The 15,050-nt window shown below is 31.3% G+C and overlaps 1 protein-coding gene and 1 long non-coding RNA gene across 5 annotated transcripts in view; one reads left to right on the forward strand and one right to left on the reverse strand.

Moving 5' to 3' along the window:
- Positions 1 to 15,050, reverse strand: part of LOC121130481 (protein turtle) — a 263,769-nt gene that overhangs the window by 119,615 nt on the left and 129,104 nt on the right. The gene's annotated exons all lie outside the window — the stretch shown is intronic.
- Positions 1,360 to 3,064, forward strand: LOC121130318 (uncharacterized). Its single transcript, XR_005868662.2, has 2 exons — positions 1,360 to 1,499; positions 2,857 to 3,064. It is a non-coding gene; the product is annotated as an uncharacterized lncRNA (long non-coding RNA).

A 15,050-nucleotide genomic window follows, 5' to 3' on the forward strand; every position in this document is an offset into this window, starting at 1 on the left:
ATTTATGATATTCTTTACTACATATTATTGGGAAATAGAGTTCCCCATTTTTTTTTTTTTCCTTTTCTACCCTTCAGCTCTTTTTTTTCTCAATACTTTTAGGAAACACATCTACAGGGTGGTTCTGAATTAGTAGATTTGTAAAAAAATATGACCTCTTGTTATGTAAAAAAGAAGAAGAATCCTACCAACTTTAAGAATACTTATGACGAGTGCAGCATAGCTGATATGACATTTTATTAGATTAGAAGGTACGTTGGATATTTGTGACACAAAAAAGATTTTTTTAAGCACTATTTCCTCTCACACCATTTATCAGATAAAAAAAAAACAGATGTAAAAAGATTGATGGATTTTGATTTATTTTATTGTATAAAATCACCTCCAGCCTCAATTATAGCCCCTATACGAGGCCTTTGTCACTTGGTCCCTTGATAAGTCCTGAAATTCCTTATTGATTTGACTTAATAGATCGTCTTTGTTGTTGCTGGGGGTTTGGTTGTTCTCTAGTTCGATCGTCCCCACGCACACAAACATAATTCATTGGATTAAGATCCAGCAATTTTGGGAGACCAAAGTTTGGGGAGATGAAGTCGTCAAAATTGTCTTGGAACCAACTTTTTTTCTAGGTGTGACGGAATTTAGCCCTGTTGTCATTAGCTGCCTAAGTGCTTGGCGTCGTTTTCCCCAAGAAAGGGTGCCAAAGTGGCGTCATAGATAGCTTAAATACTAACTAGAATAGATACTAAGTTAATAAGAGTATCTGAGTACAAATGTGGGGCACTAATACTTATGCGAATGATTGTATATTAACTTTACACAAATCAAAATGAAAATTTTAGTAGTTTTATAAAAAAAGTCTTCAAATTTATGATCTATTCCCTGTAAAAAAATATGAAGTCTTTGTATATTTGAATTTTAAAAAAAATATTGAAAATGATCTAACTATCTGAAACAACCTTGGTGTGTGAAAATATTCTGATCGTGTAACTTTGCAGCATTCTTCCACTTCATTTGCAGTGAGGGCTGGATAGAACTAAAAAAACCTTATACAAATTAATTTAATTGAACAAACATTCTGAAACACCCTGTATACATAAAGAACAAATTGAAAAAGAAACAGGGTGAGAAAGCCCGATAAAAAAAGTACAAAATACCTCTACTTAATAATTGAAATAGAAACGGATAATCCCAATTTCAATTTTATTATAATTCTTCTTGGCAAGCAAATTCATTGGAACCTAATTATCCCCCCCTCCGTTCCATTACGTGATTTTATATTCTATGTACGGATTACACACATATTATTATGTTATATTTGTGACATTTAAGAGGAAGCGTGAGATTCAGCCATTGCATCGGTATTGTTTTTTTCATGTATGTAGAAAAGGTATAAAAGAACTTAGTCCCTGAGTCAAATCCATCAATATCCATTGAATCCTTCTACTCATTTTGTTCAATACAACTACAAAGTAATCAACTACTCATCAACATGTCAGGTAGCTGCTTTTATCCTCTAATCTTGTCCTGTCATTATTTGTAGGAAATTCGTTGGAAATATTTGATCCCTTGCCGATTTTGCAAGTTTGCACACACATAAAGGTTTTCTATCAAATTGAAGTCTCGAGACTAGGTAGGCCAATGTTTCTTCTTCAGGCACTCTTTTGCTACTTTGGACGTGTGTTTTGGGGCATTGTTGAGTTTAAAGATCCATTCACCATCTATTTTCGGTGCCCTGCCATGAGAGAAGGAAGTTGTCCTCCAAAATTTCCAGTGGGCATGGCCCAGTAAACCCTCTACGTGATGCAGTGTAGTCATCCTTAGCATTTAAGCTCTGAAAACCACCTAAATCTTAAAGTTTCCATCATAATTTTTCTCAGCATCTATTTATTCAACCCATACATTGAAACAAAACTGCATTTGACCCCTTACTGATGTTATAGATTCTGGGGGATTGAGGTATGGTGAAGCCACTCCATGAACTTAATCAACCACTCTTTTTTGGCTTTGGTAGTATGTTTGAAGTCTTTGTTGTACTGGGATACCCAAAACACGATAAATATCAGTGTCTTTTCCTGACAAATAGAGAATATCAACCAAGATTTCGAGTTCATGTGACCATGTCCATATTCCCTTCCATGCCACAAAGTTTTCTTTTCCCTGTATCAGAGAAACACAAAACATAATGTTTCTACCCTCATGCTTGACACTTGGGTCGTTAAACTTTTCGTTCTTCAAACACTTTTTTTTTGTGTTAATATTTTGTTTCCCACTGTTAAAATAAACCTACCAGTAAAATTATAGACCGTACTTTTGTTTGTCAGTGAGCAAAATTACGAAATCCGCAATAGGTCAAAATCTTATTGTGTCCCCGGTATACTAATTAAGTTGAGCATTCGGTGATTTTTAATACAAGAGGACACTTGACCTATGAGGTTTAATATTACAAAAATCCATGAATTTAAGAATAAAATAATATTTATTCTTATTTTTTGGTTCTTGTTTTGTTCACGGTATTTTTGTTTATTTTATTCAAATTTCATATTTTTTTGATAATAAATAATTATTAATTGATACAAAATTATACAGCTGGACGATTAAAAAGCCCGTCATTTTGTCCTATCTAATAGTAACATGAACCAGTTATGTCTAAGCTTTGCACTTTATAGTACAAATGTGAATATTGATTTTTAAAACAAAGGATTCGATATGACTTTTTTTTTGAAAAAAAAATCCAGATTCAATTTCAAAGAAAGAGTTTTAAAGGTCCTGGATATTTATCTTTGCCTTAGTCCTTACTCACGCTAAAACCATCACTATGTACAATATATAAATATAACCTTTTTATTTCTTTAGATCCTTGTGAAGAATGTACCTGTGGAAAGGACTGCGAATCCTGCGTTTGTAAGACTTGTGAATGCAAGGGGGACAAAACCAAAAAACCAGAATGATGCTTCAACTACTTATGATGATATAAATTACAATCATACTTTATGTGAAAATATTTTTTGTTTTTGCTACTAATATAATAATACATTATACGGCTTTTATTCTTTTAAAAGAATAGTATTGATTTTTTTCAGTCATTGAATTGAAAATAGTATGGAATTAGTAGATTGGAAAATTCTGTTAATTTTCAGTTTGAAAAATTAATAATGTTTCGGGTAGAAGCAGCCTAGAATTTATATTAGATTCGCTATATGAAGCTACTGAGTTGTGCATATTTTTTGAGACTAAACCATGACGTATAATTTCTTATAGATTGAGTAAATAAATAAAAAATATTCACATATTATTATGATATTAAGGAAAATTAACTTTCCGTTTGTGTATTCAGCAAAACAACTTCCAGATGGCGGAATTCACAGCAGGAGCTTATGATAGATGGCTTTGACAAGACAGTCCACTACTCATTGGAAAACTTTTTTAAGGCTTCAACATTTGGGTGTCGGATTTTCCAAGACTGGGACTTTACTTGCCACCTGATATTATTATCTAGGGCACTCTGTTTAAATGATAAGGGAGGCTAAAAATTATTGTTTCTGAATTCACAAATGTATCAAAAACCAACAATTCCTGGACAATTTTGCCTATCAAAAGTCAAATCTATACACCTTGGAAACTTGCCTAGGAGAGCCATATTTGTCCGTAATAACTGCTTTTGGAGACATTCCGGTGTCAAGAAACGTTGCAATCTTTCGTTTTTGTACGTGATGATGTTGTGATCAGAGGGTCTCATTCGTGGTAGTGTTATTATTTGTTTAATACCCAGGGTGTGGAAGCTTTACATTCGGAGATTTTAATAACATTGTAGTTAGTACGTCTATGATAAAAAGTAACGAGGTCAAGACTTTTGATTTTGCATAGATAGTTGTCGTCATCTCACATATGCAAAAGAAAAATCGACACAAAACTTTTAAATTTCAAATTATTTATTTTTTCAACAAAAAAAAAATTATTCAAATATTAAATTTTTTCTAGAAAAATTCCCCAAATCCATAACTATCAACCTAAAATTAAATTTTTATAGAAAACAAATTTAAAAAATAAAATAAAATTTCGAATATTCCCTTTTTTTGAAAAAATGTATAATATTAAATTTACTTCAACTTCTGCAGACGCTCTTGCCTATTTCAACTATATCTAGGCAGAAATTAAACCAATGTCAATCCTTAATTCTATTCTGTGTCTAACAAGGACTTGAGATGGGTTACCACATTTATAATACATTTTTTTTTAAAAACTTTGTATACTAGAGATAATCTTCAGCCTCAAGAGTTCTCCTTTTCAAAATAAAGAGATTCTGTGATTTAAAATGTTCATTGTTAAGAGGAAAGAAAAATACATATGTAGATGAATTAAGATTTGAAAGACAGATAATTATTAACGTTGTATTTTTTTCTCTCCCTAAACATATTCAATCACAGAGTCTCTTTCTTTAGAAAGGGATAATCGTCGCGGTTTGAAGATTATAATATGCAAAGTTCTTAAAAAATAATTTCTGTATACACAATTGCTAAACACATCCATATTCATTTACACATATAACCCCCATAACAAATCCCATGGGTTATATATACTCCGTTTCTCATAAGTATATCTACCGAGTGGTCCGTCAAATTCTGCACACTTTGAAATTTAAGTTTCAACAAGATATAATCTAATAATTAAGAATATAATTCCAACAAAATGAATACTATAAATAGATGTGTGGTAATGCTCTCTTAATAATGAATGTAGCCGCCCTTGGCGGCAATGATGGCTTCCAGGCGACAGTGGAACCCCTGGCACCCACTGTTGATGGCGTCCAAGTTCTGGTTGACAGTGGCTTTGATGACCTTAGTGTTTGGATGACGCACACTGCAGGCATTCTCCTCGACATCCACCCAAAGGGTGTAGTCAAGGGGGTTAGTATTAGGATTGTAGGGGCCAAAAGGGTAAAAAAAAGTAGTTCAAAATAACTCAAAAGATGCCTTTACACCCTCACAAGTCTCTTTCAATCCACTTTTTATAGTTCTCTAGATAGTCTGGCGTGAAACACCGAGATCTCTCGCATGGGCTCGCATGGATTTGAGGGGATTGGCCTGGACTGTTTTCTGTAACTTCTCCCGGTCCAGTTTGGCCTTTTTGATAGATCACTTCTTCCTTTACAACGTTTCCTACTAGTTGAAGGCATATACATTGGTCCTGGGTCCATCTGCTTGGAGTGTGCGAATGGAAATTCGTCGATCAAGTTCAAATATCATTTTTTCGACTTGTATCTAAGCTAGAGAGCTCAAATTTGTTTTGTTTTGTAACGAACTGCTTATGGTTTTAAGTTATCAAAATATGAATTAATTTCAAATACATGCCCCTTCATTAATTATTGAATTGTTAAGTTTTCAGATTTTACTTGACCCCCCCCCGGTAGTTACTAATATCATCATAAATATGTTCTCTACTCCATTGTAAAAGACGAGTTATAACAGCTTTAGCAGATACATATAAAACGCAATCCAGTTTTTTTAAAACCAATTTAGTAGTTTCAACTAAAAATATTCCTTGCTCAAAATGCTTAGAATTTACAACAATGAAATTAGCTTCACACTCTCCTCAGACTCCTCAGATGGAAATCGTGACTCTATGGATAAAGTATACAGATAGTTAAATACTCGTACCCTATACCGAGTTAGGATATACGAGGACTCTTTGTAAAGAATATCCATATCAGTGATTACTGATTACTACTCCATCAATCAAATGTGACATTAGTATTATTATTTTTATTTTTTTTACTTTCTGATTAAAAAAGATTTCTTGGTAGTGTACTTATTCAATCAAGCAATATTATTTTTTTCCTTTAAAAGAAATTGAAGAGACGTATTTATTTATTATTCTTGATTAAATGTATTTGAATGACAATATTATAGAAATACTTGTGTAGACTGCAAGTGTGATGATACCTTTCTTATTTCATAAAAGGTTTATCTTGTCAGACTTAATAGCAGAGCTGTATAAAATATATCGTAGAAAGTGGGAGTGTTTACTTTTAGTTTCTAATCTGAGCAATGTGTTTTATATTCAAAGCTGTTATCATGATTATTTAATTCTTGAAGACAGAAGATCTAAGTATAGAGTAATAACTACTGTTGCGTCGGTCTTTATTTATTCGGTCCAGTCCAGTCTTAGGACCATCGATCCATGGAATTTTTACTATGAATATCGATAGGTTATTAAGCCATATATGACATATGTATTAAGATTATTGCACATATCTATCAAAAAATGTAATTTTTTTTCATTATAATACAACTATTATTATTGTTATAAAATTTATTCGATTATACAACGGAATAATTGAAAAAAAAGAAGGAAAATCATCCTCATTCACGTAGCGAGGGATCGAATTTACCTTCTTTAAAAACCGACAAATGGGGCTAAACTGGACCGCGTTCCTCAATCCTAAGTAAGAAACAACACAAGACTAGTAATAACTAGTCTTGTGTGCTCATGAATGAGAGATAATATCAATGATCAGAGAATCAAATAGTAACAAACAGCCGAATGTTTAAAAGAAACCAAAAATGAACGAGGTCACCTTAACAATTTGAAGGATGTTTACGAGGAGAGGAGCGTAGCTGTCGCGATGTTTGTTTCTTCTTATAGCTATGAGATGAAAGAACTAAACACAACCCCCACTCCATATTTACGAAAGATTGTCCCATTAAATTACTTCGATATCCATCCTCAATTTCTACTCCGAGTCCAACAAGGACTCCACAACAAATCCTCAGATTTACTCTTCCTCTTTCACGATTATGGATTCTTTTATATGTATATGTTTTCGCTTCAAGAATAAAATAATAATGGCGAGAGCTTCGGGGAAAAAAATTTAAAACAAGTGCTCAAGTTCCAACTACAAAAAAAGCACCATTTCCAAATCTCATATTTTTTTCAACTTCTGATAATAAGGGCTATGCTTTTGGGTTGGGTATAAGTGTCAGTCCTTGTTAAACTCGGAATAGAATTGATGATGGACGATTTTGGAGTAATTCAAGTCTATATGTACTTGCTTATGGGGAGTGGGATTTATTGCCTTCCTTTAACAGCCCCTTGGAGTGAATATAATTAAACGTCATGACAGCTTCGCTGCTTTCTTTTTAAACATTTTTCAAACTGTCAGACTCATTTTCATTTTGTTTTATTTTTACATAGCAGCAAGACATACTTTTAGTGGTGAAAATTGTGTGCCTTTTGGGCAAGTTTAAAAGATAACCAAATATCAACATGGTCAACCTGACAATTTGAAAAAAGTTTTGGAGGAGTGCAAATCAGCTGTCATGTTGTTTTATTAGATCAGCTACAATCAGCTGTAACAAGGGAGGAGGAAATCAACAAGAACATTTGCAAGAATTACTCCAATGTCTATCCTATCATCTACTTATTTTTAATTAGTAATCTAAAGAATGAATCTTCTTTTCCTCAGTTGTTGTCATTATTACTTAACAAGCGACCAGTCAACTTCCTTCTTTACTGCATTCAATTACATTCAAAACCTGATTGAGCATTGTTCTCATAAATTTAAAAAGTAACTCGGAGGATATAATTGTAAGTCATTCTTGGAATCAGAGTCGAATTCAGGATCGACATCTGAGTAATTCTTGCAAATATCTTTGTTTATTTTCTTATTCCACCTACTACCTTGTCACAGTATAAGGTAGCTGATATAATGAAACAGCTAAGACGCTCTCCTCCAAAGCATTATTGGAATAAGTACGGTTACCATGTTGATTTTCCCTTCCTTTGGTGCATCCTTCCCAAAATACACAGAATTAACATTACTACTAGTGGAAATTCCCCACATTACTCAGAGTTATTAGGCTTCGACAACAGGATGGACAAACTCTGTTTTAACAAAATAGATATGTACTAGTGTTGAAATCAACACTCAGGATTTGATTGGTGAGTTATCTTCTATAGATATATGTAGGTCAAGTTTGTATGTCTGTCGACGCCCTAAAACTATGAGCAGTTTTTTGTATTGATACCTCTAAATAACATTTTCTCCACTGAATATATCTTTTTCATCTCAAACTCCTTTTATGTTGAGTTTTGACATGTTAGATATATAATCATAAATATTTATAGTAAAGCCCTGGCCTTTAACCTTACACTTCTCAAATGTTTTATAAAGGAAGAAGTTGGGAGGTGGAAAATGAGAAAAACAAAAAAGGTTCTTGTCAGTTTTTTTTATCAAGTATTTGTAGGTATTCATAATAATAAATAAAATGTTTCTGTATTATTATTATTTACCAAAAAGTTTTTGGGATTTTGTATAGGATATTTTTCTATATTACTTTTTGATAGACCGACACTCACTATCGTTTACCATGAGGACTGCCATAGTCGTCTTTCTATGGACTTTCCTTGGGGCACCTAACAACATCCCTCAAGTCAAGGACCTGGTAAAGAATAAATCCCGATTGAGCATTCGAAAGGTTTCTTCGGAGCTCACCTTATCACCCAGAGCGGCTCTTAGAATCCTAACAGATGATCTCCTCTTCAAAAACCTCCTCAGCGAGTGGATTCTCTCTCTCAGGCCAACAAAAAATAGCAAATGAAGTTATGCATGGCCCTGATTAAGCTCTTCCATGGCCCCAAGAAGCAGGATTTGGAGTCGCAAATGTTTGCACAAGCCATGAAGATCTCACAATCCGTGATTATTAACTCTCCAGGTAGTTGTGCGAGTTAGAAAATCATTGCCGCGACGTTATCCGAGCTAGAGGAGACTATTTGACATGATTGAGTACTTTTAAATATAATGTTTATTGTCTTACTGGGGGCGTCTCCATCATTTAGGAAAAAACAAATCCAAAAATTAAAATTTTTTCAAAAAAAAATTAATTATACAAATTTATATTTAATTTTTTTTTACAATCTACAACTATTCACAAAAATTAATTGTAACCCCCCCATGCCAAATTAAAGAATTTGGCTTTTTTCTAGACAATTTAATATTTGAAAATAATTCCAAAAATATACTTTTTTCAAAATTTATTTCCCAAAAATTGAATTTTCTATTACCATTTATTTTTTTAGAAATTTTTCCCCAAAAGTTTAATATTTGAAATTGAATTTTTGAAACTTTTTTCAAAATAGTTAATTTTTTTGTGAATAACTAATGATTTTTGAAATTTTTCTTGAAAAATGGAATAAGTTGAATTTATTTAATTTTATATTTGAAATTGAATTCCTGAACTTTTTGTAAAGAATACTAAAATTTTGAATTTTTATTTCAAAAAATGTAATTTTTAAAATTAAATATTTAAAATTTTTTATGAACAACTGTGGATTTATGAAACTTTTTTCCAAAAAGATTAATATTTTGTGAACAACTGTGGATTTTTGAAAGTTTTTGCCAAAAAATTAAATATTAAAATGTAATTTTTGAAATTTTTTTAGCATAAAAAAAATTGGATTTAAAAAAAAAATCCAACTTTGGGTACTATTATCTAGATTTTTTTTTTTGTTTATCTAAGTTTCTTTGGAAAATTTATTTGTAATTTTTTGACTTTATAATTTAGTCGGTTTTGTAAGTAAAAATTCATAAAGTAAATATTGACGGCATACAAATTTAAATAAATAATTATGGATTATTTATTTAATCAGCTATTGATATCGCTGAATTTTTTCATAAACACGATACAAAAACATAAACATATATAGTTTTTACATCTTTAAATAATCAGTAAATTAATTAATGAAATCAGATTTTGAAAGTTTTTATTCAATTTTGATCCTGAGTGATTTGTAACAATTAAATTTGCCCGTCTTTCCTTTTCATCATATGTTTTCTGGGATTCGTTTTTTTATGTTGTTTATTTGTTTACTTCACATGAATGAACTGACTTTATAAAAAATATTTGAAACCATGAAACGAAAACAAAAGGGCCAAATCTTAAACAACTCTCAAATTTCAAACTGTTCATGTAAAACATACATTTTTACATTTGTGGCTATGAAAGGAAGTGTACCAGACATAAATGAATATTTATATTAATGTTTGAGCATAGGTCATTAGAACTTTATCCAGATTTGTCAGATTCTACAAAAGGGGCCACATTATGTACCAGATTTTTTTTTTTTTTAACATCCTGGAACAGTCCCTCACATTTAACACAGATCGAACCATTTTTATTTTCAATCAATCAAGCAAACCAGCATCTCAACCCTGAAGAAAGAAATGAAAAAATCGGTTGTATTTCAGACAAATATCTGCTTTGCATATCCAGAAAATTTCCCTATATTTGCCTTGTTGGATTCAAACCAGTTAACATAATCTTAAGAGATCGTTAAGAAAGACAATAAGGTCAAGTCAGAAATTTTTCCCCAACGAAAATAATTTCTAAATAGGGTTCTAACTAGTTACCTAGATTTAATAAACTTGAATACAAATCCTAAACATTACTTAACTAAACATCCTCTAATATATGGTGCAACAAAAAATGAATTGTTAAAATGTGCACAAGGGAAAGGTTTAGCTCTACAAGATATTCCTTGTGATTCTCAAATCGTTGAAAGATATATATCATCAACAACGAGGGACTCCTAGTAAATATATGATTAAGAGAAAAGACATAAAAATTTAATTGTTACAATTCATTTAAGAACAAAATTGAATACAAAATTTCAAAAGTCTGATTTCATGAATTAATTTACTGATTACGGCTCGGAAGTAGTGTAGACTTCTGGACCGCGCGTTTGAAGAACAATTTCCAAATTTACACTCACTCTACTTTCGATGAGAGAATTTTCATGGGTCCACGCGAGTTTTTTAAGACAACACTCAGGTTGGGTGGCTCTTGGAAGTCGATGACATTGTCTTGGAGCTCAGTAATAGAGATAGTTCACCACTTTGGACCAAAATGAAGCAATCAACTTCAATCCCAGGTTTAACACAAGAGATGAGTTCTTCTTAACTGATGGTTTGACGACTATGGGCCAATTGTGAAACGATGCTCTCAAGATATTTCCTAAAAACTTCCTTCAACTTAGGAGGATAAAGAAAATTAAGCAATATTTTCTTTACAGCATTCACAGGTCCATGCACTCCAACTTACTATGCCTTAGGAGTCCTGCCGACGGCACGCACTCAAAAAAATCGGAGCAGTGTTCTGACCTCATCTGTATCCCTTCACACCTTGTTAAAAATCACTTTCTCCGCCCCAGAAGTGAGCCATTGAATGAGGTTTTGCTTAAGTTCAGAACCCTTTCATGTCCTCTCGTGAAATATGGTTTCGTTACTGTATGGCTACCTCAACTCTTTTCACAAATAAGTCCTTAAAGGATGATGAAAAGAGGAAGTACTCATTCTGCAAATCGGAAAGAGAATCTTCAAGGCACCTCTTTTATGAATATTCCAGAATTTCACCCATTATAGTTTTGGCCTCTAGTTCGCTACAAGATGCATATGACTCTCCGATCTCCCTGGACGAATGGCTAGTGATGTCCTCTCCTAGTTACAAATCCCACTTTCAACGGGAAGCTATCTTGTCAAAGATCACACATGTTATATATGGTGCGAGAATTTACAAAAATAACGTACCCATGGGATTTGAGAAACTTATAAAGAAGTCGATCGGTGTTTGAGGATATTTTAAAGATGATGGTACACGGTGAGGTTCTATGGATCCGGGAGAGAACATCTGTTTTTATCTCTTTTAAAATATTTTTCTTGAGTGCGTAATTTATTTTGTTTAATCTCCTTTTAATAAGCTCTGTTATGTGTTGATCTGTTGACGAGAGGAGGAATCAACAGTCCTGTTAAGCTAGTGTGTCCCTTTGTACCTTTATCTTGTTCTTTTTTCTTTTCTTTTCTCCCTCTCTTTTGGGGGATGGTTATTTGCGAAGTGTACAATTGTAACGTGGCTTTAAGGGAGGACAAAAATTATACATATTTATATTAGATAAAGAAGTTATAATTGAAGGGCGCGCGAGTAAGCTATCTATTTTTAAAAAAAGAAGAAATTTATCAACTTCTAATCAATATTATGAATGACTTTATATACGTTTCCATTGGGTATCTATTTAAATCATAAAATATTTCAATAATAAATTTTAGTAAAATTGAAAAAAATTAAAAAATTAATGTACTCATTTTTCAAAGATTCTAAAAAATATGTATATTTATCGCCATTTGTATCATGTTCTTCAAAAAAAATTAATCATATCAATAGCTGAATAAATAGAAAAACCATTATTATTTAATTGTATATGTATGCCGTCAATAGTTACTTCATGAGTTTTTACTTACAAAACCGACTAAATAATAAAGTCAAAAAAATTACCAACAAATTTAAAAAAATTATACAATAATTATATCTTTTCTTATGCCTTAACTATTATAAGATTTTTATCTTTTTTTAACTTGACCTCATTATGAAGTACTTCCGGAACGCTGAAACTTTGACCGGATGAAGGGTAAGGGTTTTTGATGGCACAGAACAAATAATTTAGGAAGTCATTACCAATACTCTACACACACTCTAGTGAACACTCTAGACCAAGCTAAAAAATTCACTTACTAATTCTATACCGAAAGTAAAATTAAAGCTGTCCAGAAATTAGATGACAAAAAATGCATTGTGGAAGTATTATTATTATTTAACTTCGACCCGTCAGATACATTATTTAAGAGAAAGACTGTTAGCTAAGAATATCTTAAAAATATATAGGTCAAATGTAGTTACCCCTCAATAGAAAAATATAAACCCTTTTGGAATTATTGTCAAGTAGACAAGTTGTATTACAGCATCAGGATGTGTGAGTAGATCCGTTTACTTTCTAGTATAAAAAACATCAATAGCAAATATATATTTTTCCCTTACATGTATGGTGCGTCAATATACAAGCAATCTTAACCAAAATTAGTGATGGGACGATTAATCGGAATTGTAATCCGGATTTTTTTCTGGAATTGGAATCGAGATTTGCATTAAATAATATTTAATATGCGATTCCAGTAACTATTTCATATTTGAAATTCAATCTAATTTATCAACTTTTTTTCAAATTAATTGAATTTTCTATTCTCAGAAAATTAAATTTATATTTAATTTATAATTTTCCGAAAAGACACACACATCATATGACCTGGGGCTTCTAGTGTTAGATTGGTCTAAAAAAACTAAAAATACTGCAGTCCTAATGGTCCAGTTATAATAAAATTTGTCAGTTTGTATATTTTTAAATACTTTTATCCAAAAAAATTAATATTTGATTTTTTTAAATTTTATATTAGGAATTTAACTTAATACCAGCTGTGGATTTTAGAATTTTGTTTTGCAATTAAATGAATTTTTTGTGAACAACTGTGGATTTTGGAGAAAAAAAAATTAATTTATTTAACAGATATAGATTTTTAAGTTTATTTTTTAAATAATATTCTTAAGTTTTTAAACTTTTTTATTCAAAAAATTTAATTTTCTGCGAATATCTTTGTATTTCTGTGAGTATTTTTTAAATTTTTCTCCAAAAAAGTTTTTTTCCTCAAATTTTATATTGAAAATTTAATTTAATTTGATAACATCTGTTGTTTTTTTATTTTTAGCAACTAACTTAATTTTTAGTGAAAAACTGTGGATTTTGTAAAACAAATAAATTTTTTGAACAGAGGTAGATTTTGGAATTTTTTTTTAAAGAATACTAATTGGTTTTTGAATTTTTGGTGAATAGATTTGGATATTTGTAAACTTAAAAGAAATAATATTGTATATCTGAATTTTTTTCACAAAATTAAATTCTTAAAATTTTCAAAAAAATTCCAAAAACCAAGTCTCCTTCACCCCTTAAATACGGACGTGGACGCCTCTGCTAGCAATATTGTATTTTTTAACACTTATTTAAAAAAAAAATTATTATTAAAATCGTCCCTTCACTAACAAAAGCAAATAACAGGAGGCAACCATATATTATATACTTTTTACTTCAATATGGTCAATATCTAATTGACATATTTGACTATATCATTGCTACAAATAGAGTGGGATCATTGTTTAATTACTTCATCTGATAGTTGCTCCCAGTTCATTGAATGAAATGTAATGAGCTGCTCACTTCCCAAAAATTATTTTCACTTTCTTTTATTTGTACATACCACCAGGTCATTTCTTCCACAACCCTAATAATAATATGTAAACTCCTTTACTAAGTACCCTCCTTCAACCAAATCTATGTACACATAGGATATATAGGTATGTACGGAAAATGATGTATCCACAGGAATAGGAAATGGAATGGAAAAAATAATTTGTTTATTTTTCGCATAAAATTGTATATCAAAAAAATTTGAAATAATATGTAGTATACTATTATTGTATAAGTATATTATATTATGTTCTCTCTCTCTCTTTTCCTCTGTTCTTAAATACTTAATGAGTCCCTCTTAGGAGTCATCCTACCCCATCAACACAAAATGATTGTAGAGAGATACATACTATATTGAAAGGGGCATTGAAGTTGATACAAAGGGGAAAAGAGTCCTTTAGGCATTGTTCATAATCAAAGCTAGAAATGTCTTCTTCTTTCATTTACTCAGTTCATTTTTCATCCTGTTTATTCTTCTTTTTCAAGAGGAAAAGAGGCTTTATATACATACATATACAGGGTACTGTGAATAAGACTTTTTTGAAAGGCCATTTTCTGTCTATCCAGTTATCAATATAAAACCAGATTCCGAAAGCTCGATGGATTCTAATTTATTTTATTCTATAAAATCCCCTTTAGTCTCATTTCCAGTATTTATTCAAGCCCAAAAGTACTAGCAGTCCGGCCCCACATGTTCCCTAAGCAAATCCTAACATTCCTTCTTAATCCAACTGATAAATTCCCCGCTGTTGTTGCAGGGAGTTGTTCGGTTGGTTTGTTGTCATGACCATTAAAATTCATTTTTTTCATAGGTCAAGATTTTTAACAAAAAATTTAATTTGTTAAAAATCTCTTAAAACAATCTCCCCACAAAAAAAAATATATATTTATAATCCTCTTTACAAATTATATCCACAAATATTGAT

This window comes from Lepeophtheirus salmonis, chromosome Z, assembly GCF_016086655.4.
Source record: "Lepeophtheirus salmonis chromosome Z, UVic_Lsal_1.4, whole genome shotgun sequence".
NCBI lineage: Eukaryota > Metazoa > Arthropoda > Copepoda > Siphonostomatoida > Caligidae > Lepeophtheirus > Lepeophtheirus salmonis.